The 27,667-nt window shown below is 42.6% G+C and overlaps 1 protein-coding gene across 1 annotated transcript in view; it reads left to right on the top strand.

Annotated features, from left to right (window-relative positions):
* LOC116946279 (glutamate receptor ionotropic, NMDA 2C-like) overlaps positions 1 to 27,667 on the top strand; it is a 287,976-nt gene that overhangs the window by 221,970 nt on the left and 38,339 nt on the right. The window lies entirely within an intron of this gene.

Genomic DNA, 27,667 nt, shown 5'->3' with positions numbered 1-27,667 from the left:
AGAGGCATTCAGCTGTAACCGTCCCACAAGGTGGATTGGTCCGCGGTGAGAGAGATGTTAGGGAGGAGCAGTTGTAGCGAATATTGCCAAACATTTTGCGGACCAATTTTTTTTTGGAAGGGGAAATGTGGCATTCTGACCTGTGTGGGAGTGAGTCCAAGGCAGGGAAAGTGTTACGAAGATGCTTGTAAGGACATCAATATTGTACGTCTGGCAAGGCACACAGCTTAACTGTTGCTAGAGGATGGTTTCCATCAACTGTCCAGCAGCATTTTTCAATAGGGCCTTCCACTGAGGCCAATTCTGCCGGTACCAGTCATCGGCAAGCCCGCTCGCCTCCAAGCCTTAATCCACCAATTTCTTATTTTATCTGTGCTGTGCCCCTTTATCATTCTCTGTCTGGTGAAGTTATAACTGCTTGCGGCATATATGGTAGCTTGTCATAGAGCCTACATAGCTTACAGATTCCCACACAGTCTAACATGGATAAACACAATATATTATTAGCGGGCCCATCGGATTGCTTCCAGATGGTGCAGGTGTTACTTTAAGAATGTTGCAAGCATAGAAAAGAGAGGCAGGTGGAGCAGTGGCGCAGTGATTCGCACCGTTCTAGAAACTCGGCGACCTGAGCTTGATTATGGACAGCTGCGAACATCGGTGGTGAATAATATCTGAGCTCCTCTTGGTCTCACACTTCACCTCCACTGACAAGTGCGGTGAAGTATGGTTAAAGAACTCCCACAAACAAGGCGGCTTAGGGAGGCCCTCATTTAACAATGGATTGACAAAGCGATGATGATTATTATTTGTATTGAAATAAATGGCATGAAGAGAGGGCGGTTATGCACCTGAATTCAAATTCGTGTGGATTTTAAACCACCGCCACCAATTCTAGATTTGAAGCTTTCATGACTGCAAGGATTCATTCTCTTTGGTTTTTTCGGTAAAGTCAAGTAAGTAAAACTATAAAATAAAAGAATAAATGAAAAAAAACAACTAAATTAAATCACGACGTTTCAGGTGCAACACAAGCATCCATCAGGTGGGGACAAAGTAGCGAAAGCACAAGCGCTTAAGTGTGTCTCAGAGATGGCTGTGACGAGGGATTATTTAGTCGCGGAGCATGGAGGGAGGGGGGGCATGGTGAGTGTGGGGGCGGGGTGTGGGCTGGTAGGCAACGATGGGCTAAAAAGCAACGTGTGCTACACACTACCATGGCGATGGTAGTGTGTGATACTGTGGGTAACAGACTGGGAATATGGATATGTTTATGGAAATAAATCTAAACCGGCTGTCTAGCAGTAAACTGCTCGTTAGCTAAAGTTTAACTTGGTTAATTACATTTTCCAATGATTGCTCAATTTGAATCCATCATCTCGGTTGAAGTTATGTCTATGTTTGTATATCTGGATGGCTTCATGGACACATCTCTGGTGGTATCCAGGAGGCTTGCAGATCACCTTGGTATCGGAGAACACAATGTCATGAGAACCAGCAGCATTGTAACAGTGGTCGACTACGGTCGAAAAATTCGTCCTGCCGTATTTCGCATTCGCGAGCACAAGTTGGATCTGAAACACGGCAGAACGAATTCTTCGGCCGTAGCCGACCACTGTTACAATGCTACTGGTTCTCATGACATTGTGTTCTCCGATACCAAGGTGATCTGCAAGCCTCCTGGATACCACCAGAGATGTGTCCATGAAGCCATCCAGATATACAAACATAGACATAACTTCAACCGAGATGATGGATTCAAATTGAGCAATCATTGGAAAATGTAATTAACCAAGTTAAACTTTAGCTAACGAGCAGTTTACTGCTAGACAGCCGGTTTAGATTTATTTCCATAAACATATCCATATTCCCAGTCTGTTATCCACAGTTCACACACTACCATCGCCATGGTAGTGTGTAGCACACATTGCTTTTTAGCCCATCGTAGCCTACCAGCCCACACCCCGCCCCCACACTCAGTTGTTTTTTCATATATTATTTTATTTTATAGTTTTAACCAAGTGATTTTACCGAAAAAAAAGAGTACACCGCCACCAAGCCAGAGCCAGCCACCGGCATGATGCCAAGGAACAGGAACTGCTCTACCCTCTACCCCATCAATTTCGGTAACTTACCACATTGCAGAAGCTACTAACCTCCACTCTATCACCATCATCTGATACCGCAATCTGTGCCAACCAACTTGCCTCCTTCAACCTTAAGCCATGCCATCGACACATTAGCACCCGTTAAACGGGTGACCAGCCGGTTCCCCTCTCGTTGTGACCGGCGGTTCCAGGCAGCAGCTGTTGCTTCATAGCGCAGCAGATGCCAACTGGAAATCATCGACTTGCGTTATCGACTCGAAACTGACTACATTGCATCCCGTCTTGCTTGCAAAATCACCAACAAGCTCCTAACGGCCTCACACACTTCATGCGTAAACATAAATATGTATATAAATTGGAATTTCTAGCATATTTAAATACCTAATATATTTGTTGTATGCAAGATAAAACATTGAAAAATGTTAAATAGGTTGAAAAAAATACATTTTTTTATAGTGTTGGTGTACTGTGTTGGTGATTTTACAAGAAAGACGGGATGAAATGTAGTGTTTCATAGGAAGCAATGAGCCAACCAGCGCAATAGAGTTCAACTCGCGAACTTCTGCATTCTTAAAAAAAGTTTGTTTAGAATGTATTTACATTGCTTTTGCTAATTCACAGGATATAATATGTGACAGGGTACATTTGTTTTTCTTTTTTGTTCACGATGCCCAGTTTATTTTTAGTTCACTTGCATATGACGTTTTAAGTAGTTTACACAGAATGATTCTGCTTATTTGAAATTTTAAGTTTGGCGGTTCAGAATATTGAACGGTGCAGCTGTTGACGCGCAAATACATTCATCATGCGGCACGACAGTTCATCCAACCGTTCGGAGACTATTTCCTAATTAGTCACATGCTGTGTGCACGCAGCATCTACAGCAGACTGTAAGTCACCTAGATCCATCCACAAACTTTTCATTATTATATCTGCCCGTGGCCCACATATCCCATAAAGACGTTTGTTTTCTCACGTCAAGTATCTGGTAGTGGGCATGAAAAATATGAAGGAGTTTGCGGTGGCATGGTGACTAATTTATTATGGCGTTATCCTTTCAGCACAATTATATTGTGATTGTAAACACAATATAAGCTCCAGTTTTAATTGGCCATTGGCATGATGATTAATGGTAACCGTGGACAATTATTTTTAATTGCTTAGAGTTTACTGCACCTGTCAGTGGAATCAATTCATGGTTTTTATCTATGCTTCTCAATGGCCAACGGGTCGGATAATGATGCCGTTTTTCTGAATTTGTGCCCTCATTTATACAAAATGTACTGTTCACATTGCTTCCTACATTTACATTTAATTCATGCTTCAGTAACAATCGTCTTAAAATACAAGACTAATTGAAAATACTGCACTTTAACATATTTTAATGTGTTGTTACGTTTGCTTTCAACAACGGTAACCATGAATACATTGTAACGTATTCTCTGGGTCTTTTGGTAAAGCCACGTAGATAGAAAAATAATAACAATATCACGACGTTTCGATCACAACACAAGCAATCGTCTTCAGGTGAGACAATTGCTTGTATTGTAATCGAAACGTCGTGATATTTTATTATTATTTTATATCTACGTGGCTCTACTGAAAGACCCATAGAATATGCATTTCTGCAGTCACGAAAGCTTTAAGTCAAGCCATTACAACGTGTCCATTGGTCGTTACCATTGCAAAAATGTTTGCAAGCAATGGTAACTAGAAAAATAAGTATTCTTTTCAAGTTTTCGTTCCAAAGTACACATTCTGAACTCTTGTAGAGTCATGCTAGTCTGTGTGTTAGAGAATGGTCTGCAGAAGACGACATCACAGAACTACACTGGAAATATCTTAAAATGGTTTATTATATCTGTACCCTAGAAAATTCATTTATCCACAGATTGTGCCACAGACAGTTGTTTGTGATGGTTAAATCGAAATTTAACATTTTCATAGCTGTAATTGTGCCAAGTTAAGTGAAAAAACATAATTTAGTCTGCTAATATATATATAAAAAAACAGTTTTTGTTGCTGGTATTTAGCATTTACGACCTTTGCCCCCTGTGCACATCAACTTTCTTTAAAAAATATATGTTATCACTAGCTTCATTTAATCAACTCACTCCCTTTGAGAACGCAGTTTAATCACAGGTGGCCGATCACCTGGATTTGAACACGGGATCTGAATGGGGCTCTGACACTTGAGCCACCATGCCCATCTCTAATACGAATGTTGCTAATTGGGAACAATGTATTGGTTCAATATGAATATAATGTGCACGATTACATATTTAGGACTGCAATAATGATGGTTATCAATAGTAACGATGTGACGGTGTGAGACTTCCACGGAGTATTTAACACAGCACGAAAACAGCACAACACAACGTACAATAGTACAGTGAGGGAAACACGTATTTGATCCCCTGCTGATTTTGTACGTTTGCCCACTGACAAAGAAATGATCAGTCTATAATTTTAATGGTAGGTTTATTTGAACAGTGAGAGACAGAATAACAACAACAAAAATCCAGAAAAACGCATGTCAAAAATGTTATAAATTGATTGGCATTTTAATGAGGGAAATAAGTATTTGACCCCTCTGCAAAACATGACTTAGTACTTGGTGGCAAAACCCTTGTTGGTAATCACAGAGGTCAGACGTTTCTTGTAGTTGGCCACCAGGTTTGCACACATCTCATGAGGGATTTTGTCCCACTCCTCTTTGCAGATCTTCTCCAAATCATTAAGGTTTCAAGGCTGACGTTTGGCAACTCAAACCTTCAGCTCCCTCCACAGATTTTCTATGGGATTAAGGTCTGGAGACTGGCTAGGCCACTCCAGGACCTTAATGTGCTTCTTCTTGAGCCACTCCTTTGTTGCCTTGGCCGTGTGTTTTGGGTCATTGTCATGCTGGAATATCCATCCACGACCCATTTTCAATGCCCTGGCTGAGGGAAGGAGGTTCTCACCCAAGATTTGACGATACATGGCCCCGTCCATCGTCCCTTTGATGTGGGGAAGTTGTCCTGTCCCCTTAGCAGAAAACACCCCTAAAGCATAATGTTTCCACCTACATGTTTGACGGTGGGGATGGTGTTCTTGGGGTCATAGGCAGCATTCCTCCTCCTCCAAACACGGCGAGTTGAGTTGATGCCAAAGAGCTCAATTTTGGTCTCATCTGACCACAACACTTTCACCAGTTGTACTCTGAATCATTGAGATGTTCATTGGCAAACTTCAGACGGGCATGTATATGTGTTTTCTTGAGCAGGGGGACCTTGCGGGCACTGCAGGATTTCAGTCCTTCATGGCGTAGTGTGTTACCAATTGTTTTCTTGGTGACCATGGTCCCAGCTGCCTTGAGATCATTGACAAGATCTTCCTGTGTAGGTCTGGGCTGATTCCTCACCGTTCTCATGATTATTGCAACTCCATGAGGTGAGATCTTGCATGGAGCCCCAGGCCGAAGGAGATTGACAGTTCTTTTGTGTTTCTTACATTTGCGAATAATCGCACCAACTGTTGTCACCTTAAATTTTGATTTAAAGCTTTCGTGACTGCAGTAATTCATATTCTTAGTTTTTTCGGTAAAGTCACGTTGAAGAGAAACAACAAAATAACATATATATTTTGTTATTTTGTTGTTTCTCTTCAACGTGACTTTACCGAAAAAAACTAAGAATATGTTGTCACCTTCTCACCAAGCTGCTTGGCAATGGTATTGTAGCCCATTCCAGCCTTGTGCAGGTCTACAATCTTGTCCCTGACATCCTTGGAGAGCTCTTTGGTCTTGGCCATGGTGGAGAGTTTGGAATCTGATGGATTGCTTCTGTGGACAGGTGTCTTTTATACAGGTAACAAGCTGAGATTAGGAGCACTCCCTTTAAGAGTGTGCTCCTAATCTCAGCTCGTTACCTGTATAAAAGACACCTGGGAGCCAGAAATCTTTCAGATTGAGAGGGGGTCAAATACTTCTTTCCCTCATTAAAATACCAATCAATTTATAACATTTTTGACATGCATTTTTCTGGATTTTTTTGTTGTAATTCTGCCTCTCACTGTTTAAATAAACCTACCATTAAAATTATAGACTGATCATTTCTTTGTCAGTGGGCAAACGTACAAAATCAGCAGGGGACCAAATACTTTTTTCCTTCACTGTATGCATTTCGATATATGCACGCCATCTCAACCTCAACGAAGATAAATGTCCCTCCTAAATATGTCCAGCGCCAGCTACAGTTCAAACCATAACTGCAGTCCATAGATTACTTGGGCACGCTACATTTGTCACTGGAAAATGCCATCACATTTTCTTTGGTTCTTTCGGTAAAGTCACGTAGGTAGAAAAATAATAAAAAAAATCAAGTGAATAAAAACAATTAAAACAAAAACCACTAATGTAGACTGTAACCTGGTTCTTAATCGGAATGAATGTACTGGCAATCCATAATGTGGACTGTAGCTTGGTTCTTAACCTTGGTGAGTGTACTGGCAATCTATAATATATACTGTAGCCTGGTTTTAAGCTGGTGAGCGTATTTGCAGTTTATAATGTAGACTGTAGCCTGGTTCTTAACCAGAGTGAGCACACTGACAGTCTATAATGTAGACTGTAGCAATGGTTATTAAACTGAGTGAGCGTACTGGCAGTCTATAATGCAGACTGTAGCCTGGTTCTTAACCAGAGTGAGTGCACTGGCAGTCTATAATGTAGACTTATTCTGGTTCTTTCAGTAATAAAAATAAAATAAAAATAAGAATAAAAATGTAACTAAAAATAAAAAACAAAAACCACGACGTTTCTATTGCAACACAAGCGGTCGTCATCAGGAACAGGTGGGCTAGCCACTGAAGGCAAACTGTTTATAAAGGTTTAGAGATGGGCGGGGCAGCCAATGCTAATGGAGGAGAAAACCCCGACACCAGCAGTAGGTCTACACCAATCAAAGCATTGCACCTCGCTCCACACACCCACACTTTTGACGGTGGAGGTTGACAAGAAAACAAATCAATTCATGACCCAAAGTGTTTGATGACATCTTTCCAATGATTGCTGAGCTTATAACCATCCTCTTGGTTGAAATTGTGTTTGTATATATGGATGGCTTCATGAACGAATCTTTGTTGATAGCCAGTAGGCTTGCAAAGTACCATCATCTTAGAGAAATCAATTTCGTGTGAGTCAGCTGCATGAGAATAATGATCAGCCACGGCAGAAGTATTGGTCCTACCGTGTTTCAAATTTGCCTTTTGCTCACGAACAGGGTCCGAGAAATGTCGATTAGTTTCTCCAATGTAACTGCCGAAGATACAGCTTAGTTTGTAGACGCTGGGATATTGCATGTCAGGAATCTTGTCCTTCACCGATGGGATCAAATCACGAATTTTATATACTGTGTTAAATTGAACCTGGATCTTGGTTTATTCATGATTTTGGAAATATTTTTGGTTACCTCTGCTATGTTTGGCAAGGTGATGGTTTTGATTGGATCCTCAGATGGCTCCTTTCTCATGGTTGGGGGTGATGGCTTTGCGGATTGTGTAGTCAGAGTATCCATTCACCTTGAGAGCTTGGTGTACGTGTTTGAGTTCACTGGTTAGGTGTTCATGGTCGGAGATACATTGAGCTCTATAGTGTAGCGTTTTGATGAGGGAATTCTTCTGGGATGGATGCTGGTGGTAACCAGGTTTTAGGTAGGCGTCAGTATGGGTTACTTTCCTGTAGACAGAATGGCTCATTGTGCCATCAGGTCTCTTTTTGATTAGGACATCCAAGAAAGATAGCATGCCATCTTTTTCTACCTCAATGGTGAAGTTGATGGCTGGGTGTATGGAATTGATGTCGTTGAGGAATTGATTCAGAGCCGGTCGGCCATGTAGTCAGATGACAAACGTGTCATCTACGTACCTCTTCCACAAGGAAGGGCATAGAGTGGATGCTTGGATGGCGTCCGTCTCAAATTTTCCCGTAAAATATTGGCTACAACCAGAGATAAGGGAGAACCCATTGGTGTGCCTTCAGTCTGTTTGTAGAATGTTCCATTCCAGGTGAAGTATGTATTGGTGAGGCAGTGTCTCGCCAGGGCCGGTACATCAGCATCAAATCCTTGTTGGACCAAATCTTCAATGATTGCAACGGTATCGGGCACAGGAACTTTGGTGAACAAAGAAACTACATCAAAACTAACGAGTAAATCACCTGGGGACAGTGAGATGTCTTTAATTGATGATACCAGGTGAGCTGAGTTAAGTACAGAAGAGGTGGTCTTACCAGTCTCAGACAGATATCGGGCCAGTTTGTAGGTGGGTGAGCCAATGGTGGGGACGATGGGACAAAGGGGTGTACCTTTTTTGTGGATTTTTGGTAAGCCATATAATCTGGGTGGTCTAGCAGCAGAAGGTTTTAAGGAAAACCGTTTGATCTATTCAATTAATGAAGCTGAATCAGTGATGATACTGTTCGTTTTTGTAAAGAGGCTGTTGGTGGGATCTCTTTTAATTTTTGTGTAGCTATCATTAAGTAAGTCCTGAAATTTTGTTATTGTACACGGTTTTGTCCATGATGACCGTGGGATTGCCCTTGTCGGCTGAGAGGATGGCGATATCATCCCTATTTTTCAATTGAGATAACGCTCATCCTTAATGATGTTGCTGACTGGTATCTTAGCGCTTTTGAGGGTTGCAGCGATTTCCGATTTTGTCACGTCTGCAGTGACGTGTCCCAAACCCTTAAGAGCTACATCGTCCTGGGCAATAATGTCATCCGCAGGTATGTGTTTGGGAGTGACTGCGAAGTTCAACCCTTTAGCCAAAACCGACTTTAGACCATCGGAAATTGGGCTATTACTCAGATTAATAACAACCTTGTCAACTTTTGATTTAAAGCTTTCGTGACTGCAGTGATTCATATTCTTGGTTCTTTCGGTAAAGTCACGTTGAAGGGAAACAATAAAATAATAAAATATCTATAAAACAATAAAATTCTCACGACGTTTCGACTGTAACACAAACAGTCATCATCAGGTGACTTTACCGAAAGAACCTGATGATGACTGTTTGTGTTACAGTCGAAACGTCGTGAGAATTTTATTGTTTTATATATATTTTATTTTATTGTTTCCCTTCAACGTGACTTTACCGAAAGAACCAAGAATATGAACCTTGTCAACGTCTAACTTTTTAATGTGTGGATCTGGTTTCTTCTTGGAAAGGAGGTTGAATTTAGAAATCAGGTTATCTTTACATTTAGCTGACATTGTAGTGGCTGATGAAGCAGTCATGTTATCTACATGTTCCCAATCAGATGTAGACATTTTTTTCCGTCAATGTTAAGTGTGACTTCAAGAGTGTCTTGTCTACATGATCTATTTCAGTACAGAGAAGTCTAATTTCTAGCCCTGAACAAAATTCGTTTGGCATTGGAAGATGTGACGGCAACAGGGTCAGTGTAAATGGGATCGGTATTACCTTAGAGTCACGGCATCTCTTCAGAAATGTGAGTGCCTCGATCAGATGAGTGTTCTTGTCTCGGAGATTGTTCAAAGATCTTATGGTTATGTGGAAACCCTCCCTGTAGAGGCGGTTAAATCTTGACTTAAAACTTTCGTGACTGCAGGAATTCATATTCTTTGGTTCTTTCGGTAAAGTCACGTAGATAGATAAAGAATAATAAAAAATAAAGTGAATAAAAAAATATATACGTGACTTTACTGAAAGAACCAAAGAATATGAATTCCTGCAGTCACGAAAGTTGTATGCCATTACATTGTTCTTGATGAATACGTTCCCGATAAATACATTTTTGCACGTAATCAGAATACTCCAGTAAATAATTGATTATTAGGCGCACTACTTTGCACAGGCATCAAAAGCACGTAAATTTAGTTTATGTGCTTTTACCATTAAAGCTCTGGGACGTCCCTGGCTTATTTGAGGTAATGATGCACAACAGATGCAAAATAATGTTGTCCCTGCAAAGTGTACTCGATCATCTCATCTCTCCTGCAATTTTTCCCCCATATAAATAAAAGCGCAAGCACTGTTTTAACGAACTAAAGGTCACACTTTGTCACGAGCCAGAGGGAGTCCCAGCGCTTCGTGGTAGTCAAATAAATTAAATCTCTAATTGATAATTTCTTAATTGAGATTACACTGAGAGAGCAACGGAATACTAATTAATTGAATGCACTCTCACCACCCGCTGTTCACAGAAAGATAATTAGATACATTCAGAACATTTGATTGGAAGAATAACAGGATAAACATTAACGGACAAAGTATTAGCTCGATTTGATGATGAAATGGTTGTAATAGCAACCTATGAGAATTAACCACAGGAAATAATTGAAAAACGTAAAAAAGAGGCATGGAAAGTTTGCATCCCGTTAGAGTACATACGGTCTAAGTAAAAAGTTACGTACAGCTCACGTTTAAAATTAAACTGAATAACAGGCGGGGGGACACAACTGGACAATACTAAATCATATATGCACCTAGGACTGTTGTTGTTGACTGTATACTGGGATGAAAACTGTGAATTAGCAAGCATGATGGAGTTGAGTTTTAAAAACTGAATTTGATAACGCAAAGCAACATACCAATGTTCCCAAAGAATAATCATTTAAATCGTTGCCTCTTTTCAGCCAAGATATATGGCTGAAAATGAAATAAGAGCTGAAGGGTGTGTCAAGAGATTTGGGGAGGTGCACCCTTGGAATTTCACTGAGTGATACGAGGAGGAACACCTGGATGAAGGAACAAACGTACATCATTGTACTGACTTACCAAATCAAGTAAACGAAGTGAGTTTTGACATGGCACATCGCTCGAAGGGGACATTGCCGATGTCCGAGATTGGCGATAGAATGGTTGCCAACGAAGACAGAGCACGCCTGAGAGGACTGCCGTCACGGAGACGGAACGATGAGATCAGTTAATGTTGCAGGCTAGTGAGAGACTGACGATGACATCACAGAGCTGTGAGGACATAGGGCAGCCTACATCCACAACCAATAGTTATACAGGGACTCCAGTTGCCAGTTCGGATCAAGATTCGTAAGTTCAACCACTGCGCAATAGTTGGCAGTAGTGGCATCTGCTTCTGCAGAACATGAAAAACAAGTGGCATCTGAATATACAGGAGATTATGAAACTGTTAAAGCCATTCCCCGTGTTTAGTGTACATGTTGTACAACATATTTTGGAATCGACCGGAGTAAAGTTGGTCTTTCGAACAAATCGACTTAAAAACAGACCTCAGATCTCTGTGTGAGTAGTCTATGGGTCTCTTCATGAGTCACTCTATGAGTCTTAGTATGAGTAGTCTATGGGTCTCTGTTTAAGTAGTCTATGGGTCTCTGTGTGAGTCTGTGTATGTATGTTGAACTTCTTTCGTACTCTACGTAACCAACCGTGCCAATCGGAGATCCGGGGAAGGACAACAAACTAAATACAAAGCGGTGTGAAAGAAATGAGTTTGTTAATCGACGTGATTTTAACGTGCATCGCTCCAGTGGCTTCCTAATATCAGAAGGAGGTGCATTGCAGACGGCCACAGAAGCGCATCTGGAAGCGCGCGATGCATTGACCATCTTTGTTCAATGGCTGTGAGGATGACTGGAGCTCGCATGATGGTTTATGCTTCTTGAAGAAAAACAGAGGGGACTGAGAGGGAAACAAGGATTTGAGGGTTAGGGATTGAGTAATGGAGGGATTGGAGTAGAGGCCCGAGGGAATTTCAGTTGTCACTGTGGGTCTCTCCATTCCGAAGGACTCAAAAGGAAGAGACATAGTCGTGAGTCATATGCTCTAGCCCTGAATAGAGTCCCAATGGTGGGGAAGGATGAAGCATTACACGCCTAGCTTCCAGTCTGAGGCCTGGGACGTGTTGTGTTCCATGGGGCATCACTCCAGGAGCAGGATTCTTCCTTCAGTCAGCCGTGTTACATATGTAGTGACTCAGTTAGAGACAGGGTTCTTGAGGCACCTTTTATTCTGCAAGTCGGGGAACCACACGTGCCCTGCGTGCCTACACGCTAGTCACACCTCCATCTCTTTGACGGCACTACCTAGCTGGAAGAGTTGGAAGGCTGTCTAGCTAGTGGCATCTTAGGTGATCGAGACAGTGGCGACGAAGGTGACGAACAGCGACACAGCGAGGGGATCCACTTCCAGCAACAGCCCCGAGCTCCCGTCCCGGGCCCCTTTTTATCCTCCTGGCATGGCCTCGCCCCGCCTTCAACATGCCCTCTTTCTCAAACCTACTCGCAGGTTCACGGGCTTCCAGATCGACCCCTTCCTGGGCTTCCCTTTAGATCTACCTCTGCTGACATGTGTACTGCCCCCTGCTGCCAGTACCGCTTTCCCGTCAGCAGCCCGCAGTATTCACTACACATAGATAGCAGTGGCGGTTTGCAATGACAATCATTGCCTTTGATTAACCTATCACGTGGTGTTTGATTTTACGCCGTTCTTTCATAAAAATGTTGTCTCAATTGTGCCGTCGGCATCACTATCACAGGAAGAATCCATCGGAGCTTTCACAGAGCAATGGTTACAGCATGGTCCGTGGAAGGAGATGTCAAAGAGCTACTTCTGAAATCTCTTCAATTGACCTCTTTTCCACACTAGGTTGACTACGTATGGTCCAAATGAAGTTCAAAATATATACATACTAGGGGCAGAACATTCCCAATTGCCTTGCTACTGAGAGAAATGTTCATTTGGCATGACAGTCAAACGCATGTTTCTCATGTTCTGATGTTTCTAATTTTTAGAGCCAAATTGCTCCACATTTAGCCAAAACAATTGTTAAACCATATGCAATATGAACGTTATTATGTATTAGTTGGTGATCAGGCTAAGACAATTGACGCATTACACTTGAGAACGAGGTTTAACGATGGGCGGCTGTCCACATTCAAACCCAGGACCTCGGCGGTGCCATCTCACCGCTCTGAACTCTGAGTCGCCCGGCCACATCGCCCGTCACATGTAGTCTAAGATCAGTGTAGCAGACACATTGCACAATACACACCCAAGTAGATCACTGCTTCCATACTCCCCCCCTCCTTGGTCACTGCTCATGAGCAATATTCTGGGCTCTGTCCAAAAATAAATCGATCACGTTTCAACAACACATGTTTTAAAGTTCTAAGTGTTAAATGGCCAAACGGAAACGTAACCCACCTGGCTGATTTTGTTATTGATTCAGATTTTTGTTTAATTTTTTATTTACTGCATTAGCAAAATATGTCAAAAGCACTAACCCTAGTCAGCTTCTCCCACTGCACTGATTACTTAATACAAGGCATGCGATTTTGTCTTGTTCTTTTACTCTTGTTTCTATAGTATATATGTATGTTGAACTTATTTCGCACATATTCTTGGTTCTTTCGGTAAAGTCACGTAGAAGGGAACCAAGAATATGAATCCCTGCAGTCACGAAAGCTTTAAATCAAAATTATTTCGCACAGTTACGTTTCCAACCATGGTAATAGTCTTAATTTCAATAGCATATTCTGTCCGTTTCTCTCTGCCTAAAGAGAGTTCGCATATAATTTGCATGATATATAGGTGCCACGATTGTAAGGATCCATCTTAATCAATGCTTCAATGAGCCATTACCTACCAACCAAACACATTCACACGTTTTGAATGCAGTGCATTACAAACCAAGAATGTGCAAGTGGCCTCCGCTGCACTGAATTCCGATTTTGCACGCACACATGCACACACACACAAATCTTTTGTCATATGTCCCTTGCTCCTTCTCATATTGCAGGACTTTATTCCATCCATACGCGTTTGCTTAAGCCGGCTTCATCACTCTCTATATTGGGTAACCAAATTGGAAGTCGGAAATTTTCTGTCACCCTCCAGAGCTCTCACGTGAACTGCGATCTGCTTGATGAAAATAGATACTTTTTTTAACAAGGCATAAAGTCTGCATTAACCACCACATACTTGTGGCAAAACGTGCAAACACACAAGCACTGATAATATATGCATTGTCCTGGAAACTGATTGGCCTACACCGGAAACAGCTTTCTTCATGGCATTGTCTCACCACCAGTGTTAGACCAGAGAACGCCACAAGGCGAACAGTACAAGGACAATGCACGTGTCAGAGTGCTTCCAGCTCGGGTCGAGACAAAGGTTTCTATTTGGTGTTTGTGCAACTTACCATCTCTTGTTTATAGGCCAGAAAGGGTAAAACCTATTCTTATTTTAGTCATTTTGGATACTGCCAAGAAATGTCCCCATAGATAACCACAACCTTCACGTTGAGTTGGTGTCTGGAACCGCACCCCTCCACGCCCCCTGAAATGGAAATGCGGATATTTGCCAGACGTCGTGGTCGATTTGTGAAGTGATTCCTTTTGGCCGAACAGTGAACCTAACTCGGAGAGTAATATACGGCTATCGCCAAACGCATTGTTTAGAGCTATTGCTAATTTTTATTTTACCAGGTAAGGGCCACTGAGCTATATAGCTTTTTTAAGAACCGACCTGGCCACAAACGATAGCTCAACGAAGTGGCTTATCATGTGGATATTTCTAGCAGACAAATACTCTAAACGCATGTTTCTAAATGTGGAGGGAAAAACCCGAGGACCCGGAGAAAAAGCCATGCGTCCATGGAGGGAACATGCAAACTCCAAATATACAGGCGTCAGGGTCGGGATCGAACCCATCCCCGCCTGCATAACAGGCGAGGTAGTTCACATCTTGCCACCGTGGCGCCCAACTCAGGTTGGGCTCTTGTCAGTTTTTTCTCAGTTTTGTCATGTCAACCCCAGCATTGCACCACCACTGCTCTCGACTGTTAGACCCAGATCTCCATAGTAAGAAAGGCTTCATGCCTCGTTGATGTCTTCTTGATTTCTTATCTCTGAAATGACGCTGATGTTGATGATGATGTGTTAATTGCAGCAGTCCATGCCTTTTTGCTTGTAGCTGCATAGCATGAAGGTTGAATGATCACGCAAGCCAGCCCACCTTGTATGGAACAACACAAATAAGCGGACCACACACCTCCTTCCCATACCTGTCCCTCCACTTGAATTTTTTTTTTGTGCCACTTCCCCATCGGACACATGGCCTTGTGGGAGTGATATTTTTCAGACCACATTTAATACAAAGCAAACTCTAACAACAACTAATGCTTATACTTCATCATGTTTTATGTTTAGATTATTTTAAAATTATTTAAGTAAATGTTGTTGGACTCTATTCAGGGCTGGAGCATAAGAGTCACGACTATGCCTCTTGCTCTTTGAGTTCTTCGGAATGGAGAGACCCACAGAGACAACTGAAAATCCCTCGGGCCTCTACTGCAACCCCTCCACATCACTCCATCCTTCACCCTCGAATCATTGTGGCCATCTCAGTCCCCCTCTGTTTTTAAGGCTTGGTTCACGCACAAAGCGATGGTCTAATCCAATAGACGTCCTGTCCATACTCAGTGGTTCTTAGCACCCTCTGCTCCTTCACCTTCCCAGGTGACTCCACAAAAAGACCTATATACGCATGCAGAGTTCCATAGACCCACCCTCAGACCCAAATATCCATCTTCATACCCATATCCTCACACAGAGACCCATCGCCCTCCATAGAGACCCAAATATTAACACAGAGACTCATAGGCTCACACAGACACCATGGCAGGTGGATTGAGAGCTGCTAGGGACTGGGAGCCATAGTTTAGGTGTGTTGGTCACGGGGATTGACCATACTTCACCATGCTGGTCAGCGCGGGAATGGTTGTCCCATCTCTCACCAAGACCTGACTGCTATGGGTGCTCCTATCCAGCACGAGAGCTACCCAGATCTACACGATACTCGCCCTGATGAGGCCAACCCTCCGTTGAAGAGGTCTGTTTTCAGGAAACAATTAAAAACCGTGCTTTACTTTCGCAGCTGCCACTGGCCATGCGTTATGCCACGCGCCTGCAGATGTCCTCTCGGCTGCCGCCCGTTTGCGGTAGCTTGAAGCGCGCACCTGGACCTGCGCGCGTTCAAGCGTGCGTTCGAGGGGGGCGCACACTTCAGTGAGGGGCCCGATCCCACATGCGCAACTTACTTCGACAGTGTGGGTTAATAGCCAACGTTCGTGCGGACGAATAAGAGTCAGATTTAGTCGTCGCAGATCAATGACTAGCATTGCTCTTGGGAATTTATAGAGCTTTTCCAATCATTGCCTAATCGCCTATATCATAGATGACTCTTTGAAAGTTGGCAGACAGCGACATGAAACACGGTCCTTGGCAGGCTGTAAAAGCACAACAAGCTCGCTCGGGGTAGTGTGAGTTTTAGCTTCCACCGCTATAAACATTGATTGGAGATTGGACAGCAATAAGGTTATGAGGTACTGAGTGCACGAAGCTAGCAGAGTGAGATATTTGCTTACTGCACACGTAGTTTTCCACAAGCGATTATCGATGAAGATGTATCACCTGGAAAGTATGCCTAAAGATATTGTGACTTAGCCAAGGCCGTTGAAATTTTTTTATGTTTATTATTAGCAAAGTTTATATTTTGCAGTTTTAACACTATTCATAATTTTATGATGGTGCTGTTCTGTTCTATTATTTATATGGTAATATGTTAAGCAGGTAAATTCTAATGTCGAGTTCTGCTGCCTGCTAGAGGCTTTCAGGAGAGTGATCATGTAGTGCTCCTCCTCTTGCTCCACTCCTCTGTTGAATGAGCACAGGCTACAGTGATTTACTACGTGGACCACAGTTTGTATGTTGAACTTATTTAGGACTGTATGGAGTCAACTATGCTAATCGGAGTTTTGGTTGCATGGCCACAATCACTTGTGTCTTTGATTTTCCATTTATGAAGGAAACATGCGCATTGGCCTGTTGGTGTTCTGATGCACTTACACCACCATTGTCTTCGAGAAATGTCAGAGGCAGGTGATGCGATGTTTGGGTCTCAAATGAGGTGTTTATTCTGGACGCCCGCATTGAGTTTCTAGGATGATGACAGCAGCAGCGCGATCCCAGAAGGGGAATCGGGACTTGAGTCGGCAGCGAGGAATATTGTTGAGGTCTTGGTTGATGATGGGTAGGTTGACATTCACAAGAAAACGAGTAAAACTCCCTTGCAGTTTTCATGTCTCTTCTGGTATTTTGGTGGCAATATTTTCACCAGAACGGAGCCGGGAGAGTCGTGTCAGTTTCAGTTTCTGGTTATGATGTGCATCGTGTTATTTAATTGTACATCTAGCAGTTTTGTTAACGAGCTCCCAGACCAGGCTGATAGGGCAGCAGTTTACAGCAAGTCATCTGAGGCACCCCAGGTCATTCCTGCAAGTTTTCTGTAGCAGGGCGATTCTTGAGCAAGTACATTTTATGTATGTTAAAAAGTGACAGTGCTTGGACCGGGCATTGAGGGAGGCCATTATTCATTATTTTCGTCAGTTGCTGTCGATAACTCTAGCGTGATTGGTGCATCCCCACACAGGTGAGCAATACTCTCCCCATCGAATACACGAGGGTGAGCGGGGAAGCCTGAATCACAACAGCCTCACTCCACGCCACAAATACAAATGAAGGCGAGAGATGAACTATGGCCGATGTAAAAAATAAACATCTCATTCAGGACCCTACCATCGAACCTCCCGGTTTTAACCTTCTACACTGCCAATGGTTGGCCATCAACTGAAGCAGGACTGGGCTTGTGGCCGATGCGGCCACCTGATACACAAATGGCACCATCACAGATTTGGCGGCTTGCGAGTGTGCGGCCACGAATCTCAAACCATCGACCGCGTAAAAAAACACCCCACTGCTGTTTTCATTCCTTTAAAGGAGGAATGGATGAGATACACTCTGCTTCTGAACAAATAATTGAGTGGATAACAAATCTAGAATTGCATCTTTAATCTGCTTCTATTAATCCATTCAAAAGAAGAAGATAATTATCTTCCGGCTTTATTGACCAAGCGAGGTGTACCCTGGAAGTATGGTTGCTGAGCATCCTCTTGCTTAGGTGTACTGTCGAATGGCATCTGATGATTTTGGCCAACTTCAGCAGCAGGCCATGATGCTAAACGGTGTCATACGCAGCAGAGAGGTCAGTCATTGCTGTGCCGGTTTTCTGTTGATGCTGGACATCAGCTTCAATGAGGGTGGTGAAGGCCAGTTTTCCGCAGCAGCTCTGACCACTTCAAAATCCGGCTTGTTCAGGAGGCAGGTGGCGGTCGATAATAATGAGGGAAAGTCTAGCGAGCATGACACGTCCCACTAGCTTGGAGGTGGAGTGCAAGAGGGAGATTGGCCTTGTAGGCGGCAATGACTTTTGGCTTGTTTACACACTTTCAGGATTTTTCCTGTCCTGTGCATGACAGTGAAAGAGGTTTGCAAGCCATTGTTGTCCATATAGTCCGAGGTTCTTTAGGAGCTTAGGAGACATGCTATCATACCCTGGTTCCTTGTTGGATGTTGTGGGCCTAAAGGCCGCTACCACTTCAGTGACGGTGCATTGCCTCATTAGATCTGCTGCTTGAGGTTGTTTGCTCCAGGTGATGGTGTGTTGTTTACAGGTAATTATTTCATTACTAAACTAAACCTTTTTTTATTTAATCAGAAAAGGTCCACTGAGCTATATAGTGCTTTGTTTCAGAAGCGACCTGGTCACAAATAATAGCTGAACGAAGTGGCTTATCATGTGGAAATGTGAAGCTGTCAAGTATTCTAAACGCACATTGATTCTAAATGTGGAAATAAACACTGGAGGGCGCGGAGAAAATCCACGCAAATATAGGGAGAACGTGCAAACTCCAAATATACAGGCATCAGGGTCAGGATCGAACGCACGACCTCCTGTATACTAGAGGAGGTAGTGAACATCTCGAGGGGAGCTGCGACCCAGCGGTTAGTATGCTGCACTATAATCCCGAGCAGCTGAGTTAAATTTCCAGCCATGGCTAACATCAGCTGTGAGTGATATCTGAACAGGTTCATGAACGTGGCTTTGTGATGCTGTCATTGTGCCCTGAGCGCCAAACCCTCGCGTGGCTCTCATGCGTGGAGCTCCAATTGTAAGTGGACTGGCATCAGCGCGTCCTCACAGTAGGAAGCGTTGCATGGAGTGTCCTCCACTGAAACTTTGTTTTGCCCAGATTGTAGCTAAGAATGACTAGATTGCTTCTGAAAAAAAGTTAATAGCTCAGTATGCTTTACCTGGTAAGATAAAACATTATTTAGTTTTATTCGTATATATATTTTAAGTGATTTGTTTACATTTTGATTTAAAGCTTTCGTGACTGCAGTGATTCATATTCTTGGTTCTTTTGGTAAAGTCACGTTGAAGGGAAACAATAAAATAATAAAATATATATAAAACAATACAATTCTCACGTTTCGACTGTAACACAAACAGTCATCATCAGGTGTGAAAACAACGGCAAGAAACATTTGAAAGAAGTGGCGGTTTGTATTTATTTATTTTTAAACGTTAGCACCACGGATAGCGATTTGACAGTTTGTTTAGAAGGACGAGTCCACCTATGTTCGGAAAAGAGGAGGGGGGAGACGAAAAATTAATGTATGCTGTCTGAAAGCCACCGTAAGCGTGAACAATCAATTAAGACCCGAAATGGTTTATCAAATCTTTCCAATGATTGCTAAGCCAGAATCCATTTTCTCGGTTGAAATTGTCTCTGTGTTTGTATATGTGGATAGCCTCATGAACGAATTTCTCATGGTAGCCAGATGGCTTGCAAAGAACCTCTGTCTTGGAGAAATCAATGTCATGTGAGCCTACTGAATTATAACAATGATCTGCCACGGCCGAGGTGTTGGTCCTACCGTGTTTAAGGTCTGCTTTGTGTTCACGAATGCAGTCCAAGACATGTCGTTTGGTTTCTCCAATGTAACTACTACCACAGAGGCAACTTAGTTTGTAGACACCAGGGTACTGCATGTCCGGAATCACATCTTTTACAGACGGAACCAGATCACGGATTTTTTGTAATGTGTTGAAACGGACCTGGATCTTGTGTTTATTCAAAATTTTGGTGATCTTTTTTGTGATCCCCGCAATGTAGGGTAAAGTGATGGTTTTGAAAGGCTCCTCAAGAGGGTCCTTCTTCATGGTTTGAGTGATAGCTTTGCGGATTGTATAGTCGGAGTAACCATTAGCCTTAAGAGCTTGGTGTACGTGCTTGAGTTCACTGCCTATGTGTTCCTGGTCGGATATGCATTTGGCTGTATGGTGCAGAGTCTTGATGAGATAATTCTTCTGTGATGGATGGTGGTGGGAATCTGGTTTCAGATAAGCATCCGTATGGGTAGCTTTCCTGTAGACAGAATGGCTCATTGAGCCATCAGGTCTCTTTTTGATTAGGACATCCAAGAAAGGTAGCATGCCATCTTTTTCGACTTCCATGGTAAATCTGATGGCTGGGTGTATGGAATTGATGTGGTCGAAGAATTGGTTTAGAGCAGGCCGGCCATGTGGCCAGATGACAAAAGTGTCATCCACTTACTTCATCCATAAGGTTGGGTGCAGAGTGGCAGTCTGGATGGCGTCAGTCTCAAATTTCTCCATGAAAATGTTGGCTATAACCGGAAATAGGTTACATATTTTATCATTTTATTGTTTCCCTTTAACGTGACTTTACCGAAAGAACCAAGAATATGATTTGTTTACCTTTCCTATACTTTGCACTCCTATCGTGTTTTTGTATTGTTTGTTGTTATAACGATGTGACCTGCCCCCTACTGGACATTTGATGAAAAAAGTTGTATAGCTTATCGGATTCCTCCAGTATCAATAGAAAATGTAATTCTGACTGTAAATCTGGCTGAAACTTCTTACTTTATTATTTGTTGATCACGGTGTGGCTCCCACCAGAAGTAACCACATCTGAGCTGGTGTTATTGTATAATAGGAATGTTCTCTAAGGGTGCCGGCACGTACGTGAGTTGCTCTGTTTATCTTTTGTCGTTTTAACTGTTTTTAAATCGCAATGTTATCACAACTGAACCACCTTGTCTTGTCATGAGATGAAGAAATTTACAAAATGCATCTTACAGCGAGCCATGTCAGAGAACGGCCTGGGGAGAGAGAACTCATCTTCTCAGGTCACCTCAGAAGGCCTCTTTACACAAGGCATGGGGCTGGCACAGTCGAATCCTTTAAAGCAAATGTAAAATACATTGGTTGTTCGAGTTAGGTTATATTTAAACTGGACCTTAGGCCGGTGACCTTATGAGTTTTACTGTAAAGTGCCCAGAGACGCTACTTGCACACCGCATCAGAGCAAACTCTGTTGCTTTGTGCTCGGTGTGCGTGCTTTATACTCTCTATTTTAAAAAAGGTCCTTGTTGTGTGTCACTCAACTCTTATGTACTGGAATAGGCGCGAGTAAAATTAAGTACCGAATTTAATAACGGTTGCTTTTGTGAGCAGTCAAAGGCCATCATATCACGACAACCGAGAGCCTGGTTTATTCACGGTCGGGCTGAAACCAGATTTTAAATCAGGGTCTCAGCCATGGCAGCTCAATTTTCTGACATCGTATTCACTCCCCTGAGCCAGCTGGCCATCTCCTCGTGAGTGCGTGTATTGTATACTCTTGCAGTGTTCGACACCAGCTATGTTAACTTATAAATTCAGGTCATCACCGTGAAATTGTCAAAACACATGGTCAATAACGCCTTCAACTTAAAACAAGGCTCATATGCAAAAACACCTATGCCTTGGACGTGATCAGCTAGCATGATAGGATATTTAGACGCACCGTGCACACATGTTTTGACATCATATCAATGACAATTAGTTACGTGCGTGAGTAGTTCCTTTGCGTGAGTTGTGTATGAACTGTTTTTCAGGACATTGCATTTTCAAATAAGAGTTAAATTGTTAGGAAATGGAATGTGAAAGCTTCTAGCGATGCAATATACATTGTTGCACACGGAGGGCTCGATCAATACGTTGAAATTTGTCATATCTGCAACTTAACAGAGGCATGCATTTGCTGTGCACTCTGCCGCTCGGGGTGGATAATATTCCTCATTAGGATGCACATCACGCGTGTGTATCATAGCTGCAGGTGCAATGCAGAACAGACTGCCCAATTATTCAGTCAGTCTCGCTTAATGACTAGTGTTGTATTTGACACTCTACCCTCTCAGATCATTCCCTTGAGCATTGTTTCATTTAACATCTACACGAGATACTCTAGGTTTTTTTTATCAGTTCAGTTTTATTTGACTTTCGTTATTTTATTTTTAATTAGTACTTTCTTTTTCCCTCTCCAAATTGTACTGCTGTTGGAAGTCATGTCACGTGTAGAAGAATCCATGAGGAAACCTCGCAGCATGTGTGCTCTGTATGGTCAGAAAACATCGACAGTAGGGATTTTTTAAACCAGGATTTTGCCAACAAAAAACATTCTTGCAAGTGGCCTGACTATCTCTAAAAATGGCTATGCAATGCAATCGTTGCATAGGGGTCAACATCTTTCTTTTCAGGACTGGAGTTTATCCAAATTTAGTGTAAAACCAAATTTACCGATTATTTTTTTGTGCAGTCATTGGCCCAACGTCGCTCATAACAATTTCGTAATGACGTCTGCAGCAATTCCCATAATGCAGTCTAACACTGAATCTAAAGCGTTCTCTATCTTGTGTAAGTAATGAGATTGCTCTGCTACTTCATAAGCAGGATTCCGGCAAGAAACGTGCAGGGTGTGTATGATTGGCTTTTTAGTAGACGAATCACCTGCTATAAATTGCCGCATTATGCATTATTGCAGGCCATGGTGGCGAGATGTTAACTGCCGACACTGACGCCTGTATATTTGAAGTTTGCATGTTCTCCCTGTGGTTACGTGGATTTTTTTCCAGGCCCTTCACTATTTCCCTCCACATTTAGAAACATGAGTTTTAGTATATTTGGCAGCTATAAATATTTTAATATTTTGACTTTTATGTTGCTGATTAATTATGGAACATATTTGCTTATAGGTGTAATGTTTTATATATGCAAAAAAATTGCGTGAACAATTTTTCGCACACAATCATGTCTAAGGGACATTAGAGTTCGCTTTAAGTAATTTTGGGTAGCATATCCCAGGAACCCGCATCCCTTACGTACAGCGGGGGATTGCTGTATTCATGTTGATATTGCCAAATTAGCTACTTTATAAAGCAGAGGGGGTGACATATATCGAACTTGATACCTCGTGCTGTGTGCTTTCACTATTAAAATGTGTCAACAATTAAAATAAAAACAACGCAATTGTCCTCCTCAGCCTTGCGCATTTTTGTTGCCGCTCTGAGCACTGATATTGTAAAATATAACCAAGTTTTGTGCCTTTTTGCCGAATGAATACATTGCAAGGTTATACTCATTGCACACAAAGTGCCTTCCACAAATGAACGCGATGCCTTGCTGATTTCATCAAAGGATGTAAACCATCAAGCAAACTCCAGTCATCCTCATAGTGGCTTTTGGCTGGCTATCGAACAAAGATGGTCACCGCATCACGTGCTTTCGGATGAGCTTCTGCAGCTGTCAGGAACACTCTTCCTTCCGATATTAGCAAGCCACTGGAGCTATGCACTTTGACATCACCTAGATTGAAAACTCATTTCTTAAGAACTGCTTTTTGTATTTAGTTTGTTGTCATTCCCCCCGCACATCTGATTAGCACAGTTGGCCACATATGGTGCGAAATAATTTCAACATACGTACGTAATACCCTGCTGGGAAGTGTTGCCGCAACAGAGCTCTGCGCGGTGGTGTGGCTGTGCGGCGGTTCCGATGGAGCAGTTGGCGTCATCGTTAGGGAGCACACTCAGAGCCCCAACAACTTGCTCACTCCCTTCCAACATCTCCAGTTTAAACCCCCTCTCTATGCCAAAGGTGATTTATCGCTCAATTAAGCACGGAGCTCTTGTTCATAGTCCTGAGACAGTGGTGGACACTCCGCATTCCTATGGTGGGTGCGAGTCTCTCCGTTGACTTCAGCACAAAGTGTGGTACTCATTGTCACGAAACCAGAGGGATAATGGGCTGAGTCAATCCCCAACCAGGATTTTGACTCAAGTTTTTCCGTTTGTGAGCCACCTGACCGGGCATCTGTGGCTTTGTATTATTCGTCTATACATGACTCAACAATTCATATTCCCCCACTGAAGCTGCGCAGTATTTTTTTTTATTAATTCGTGTCCTTTTGTGAGAAGCTACAAACTCGATCATTGTGGGAGAAACATTTAATTAATTAAAGGGGTAGAGTGTTCCTCGCATGGTCCTGAGTATTTTCATTCCTGGCTGTAAACATTTAATCATGTTTAGAGAAAAAAAAATCGCCACATTGGAAGCTGTCCAAGACTATCCGCGTATACTAGGATAGTGCAAATTTTTGTAGTTTTACAATCATACTTTTGGTTGTGAGAACAGTTTTTTTACTGAGCTTAAACAATAATTGGCACATTTAAACTCTTGTACACATGACAACATGATTTGTATGGGGTGATACGACTGCAACATCTCGTGACCTAACCCAAAAATTAATTATGAATCAAATTATTGGCTATGAAGAGCTACAGCATGGAAAGTTGACGTGAAAAGCTTCACGTTGTAGATTATGGAATGGAACTCGCCACGGTGGCGAGATGGTAACTCCCTCGCCTGGAATACAGCAGGTCGTGGATTCGATCCCGACCATGACACCTGTATATTTGGAGTTTGCATGTTCTCCCCATGGTCGCGTGGATTTTTCTCCGGGTCCTCCGACTTTTTCCTCCACATTTAGAAACATGCATTTATAGTGTTTTGGGTGCTATGAATTTACACGTGATAAGCCACTTCATTGAGCTACCATTTATGGCCAAGTCATTGCTGAAAAAGATATACATATAGCTCAGTGGGACTTACTTGGTAAAATTTGTATATTTTTTTAATAGTTTAACAGTGGCACAGCAGTTTGCACACTGTGATTTGAACCTGGAAACCGGAATTTAATTCCCGACCCCTGGCTAACATCAGTCTTAATTTTTTCCCTTCACCAACCTGTACTGTCCAGCGTGGTTGAAATATGGTCAAACAACCATTCGATCAGCAGTGGATTGGCAAAAAGCCTGTAAGTTATTATTATTTTATTGTAAAATTATAACTGTTATTTTTTTGCTTTTCTGAACCTATCTATTCTTAGCACTTCCACACAACACATTGCAGTGGTAAAGGTCAATGCTGCAAGCAAACACAACTCATTATTAGATTCCTGGCCATGTGCTGCCCCGGGGAGTGTTACTTATTATCGCCGATTGCGTGCTTTGTGAGCAATGGTGGTAGAATACTGCCCATAGGTTACATCTGCTACGGAGATTGTGATATAAGGCCCAAACTGACAATTCAGGGCGGTATTACACAAACACATATATTTTTTGTAGCCCAGAGATGGTAGTTACTGCTGCTACAGCTGGAGGGAAGTGAGTATCAGAATATTTATTTGTACTGGAGGAATCCGATGAGCTATAAAGCTCTCTTTCACCAATGTCAAGTCGGGGCGGGTCAAAATGTTACAACAACAAACAATACAAACCCCGATCGGAGTGCAAATTATGAGGAAACAGAATCAAATCACTTAAAAAATATACAAATAAAACGCTAAACAATTTTTATCTTACCAGGCAAATGTCCACTCAGCTATTCACTTCTTTTTCAGAAGCGACCACATATCATAGCTCAACGAAGTGGCTTATCACGTGGAAATTTATAGCAGCAAAATTATCTAAATAATCTAAACACATGTTTCTCAATGTGGAGGGAAAAATTGGAGGAACTGGGGAAAAAAATCCACGCAACCATGGGAAGAGAGACTTGCAAATTGCAAATATACAGGTGTCAGGGTCGGGATCGAACCCCCGACCTCCTGCAAACCAGGCGAGGTATCTATGCCAGCATCACTGTCCAAATTTGCCAAATAAAAAAAATGTACCCTGAAAATTATTCAATTGGGACTACACACAGCAACATCGCCCCCTACTCTCAAACAACTGGAAAGGATGTCTGTAGAACACAGCAGTGCCTTTGTGATGGCTTCGCTGTGTCGTAAGAACAGCGTGACTACAACATGTACTAAATAATCACTATTATTATTAGTGATGTTAGGTTTGGTGATGGAAATCCTGTCAGAATGCAATTCACCGGTGTGAACAGCTGAATACGGAAAGGGCGTTTGAAGGTGGAATACAAGAGACGCGCATAATTCGTTTCCTGCATTCCTCCTCCCGGACGGCGCTGTGTAGGCAGCACGATGGTCGATTTCACTGCAAAATATTCCATCATGGCAAGGTGGGAATTATGACGATGATAATAATGACATGGACCTGCATATGTTCTCAATTATGAATTATCACTATTATTGAGACATTGTCGCTGTTTGCTTTATTACACCGGTGAGCGCTTGTGGCTACAGAAATGCTGAGTGCGGTTTGAAGGCTGTGATGGTTTAGGACGGCCGAGTTCCCCTGGCGCGTATCGTTGTCACGATTATTTGTTTCATGTAAACGCATTTCTCATCTTCGCATAGAGTTAGTCACAGACCCTTATTAACAATTATCACATGTCCCATTATCCCCCCTTTCATTAGCTGTTCTGTTGGCATGGTAGAGAGCGGCAGCGTTCCTCTGCTTGGCTCCCTGCCTTTGGTTATCTCAAAGAAGCGTCAGCTTTTACACAAAACACCGTCTCCAAGGAAACAGGGATAATTCCCTCTATTTATAGGCAAAAATAACATACATTGACCTGCTGTACATGTAAACTAGACTACGTGTATAGCATGAGAAGTCGGCGGAATGTTAAAATGCATATGCCTTTAATCTTCGAGCCTTGTGTTTTGTGTTGGCGTGCAAAGGCTCTCTTTCTGCCAATTCTCCAAATGAGCATGCTGTTCCACTAGGGAGTGATGTTAACTACCTCGCCTGGTATACAGGAAGTTGTGGGTTCGATCTTGACCCTGAGGCCTGCATATTTGGAGTGTGCGTGTTCTCCTGTGGTCGTGTTGATTTTTCTCCGGGCCCTGCGTTTTTTTCCTCCACATTTAGAAACATGCATTTCGAGTTTTCGGATACTATAATTTGCACATGATAAGAAGTCCCTTCATTAAGCAATCATTTCTGGCCAGGTCGCTTCTGAAAATAAAGCGCTATATAGCTCAGTGGGCGTTACCTGGCAAAATAAATGATTTAGTTTATAGTTTAGAGAGCACTAGGAGTTCATCTTCAATGCGGTTAGCCGGACAGGAAATACCACGCTTCGGAGCTTGGTGTCACATGAACATCAAAATACCATGAATCACTCCTGAAAACCACCTATTCTAGAGATCCATGGGGCACGTGATGTGGCATGGTCTGCAATGCTGCATTTCCACGGTCGTTGCAAAGGAAAACCGAGCCGTGCCGGGCAGTTCCAGGTATGGCCTAGCACAGCTCGTCTCTCATTGCGACGCTTACACGAGCCTCGTGGCTCTGTAAGCTCAACCCCTCCACTCCTTCCCTGTCGTGGCCTCATCTCCCATATACAGATGGAGAGAA

The sequence above is a fragment of the Petromyzon marinus genome, chromosome 26 (genome assembly GCF_048934315.1).
Source record: "Petromyzon marinus isolate PM22_M1 ecotype Great Lakes invasive population chromosome 26, UKy_Petmar_22M1.pri1.0, whole genome shotgun sequence".
NCBI classification, from domain to species: domain Eukaryota; kingdom Metazoa; phylum Chordata; class Hyperoartia; order Petromyzontiformes; family Petromyzontidae; genus Petromyzon; species Petromyzon marinus.
The sequence above is the reverse complement of the archived record's forward strand: the minus strand, read 5'-3'. Positions and strand labels throughout refer to the sequence as shown.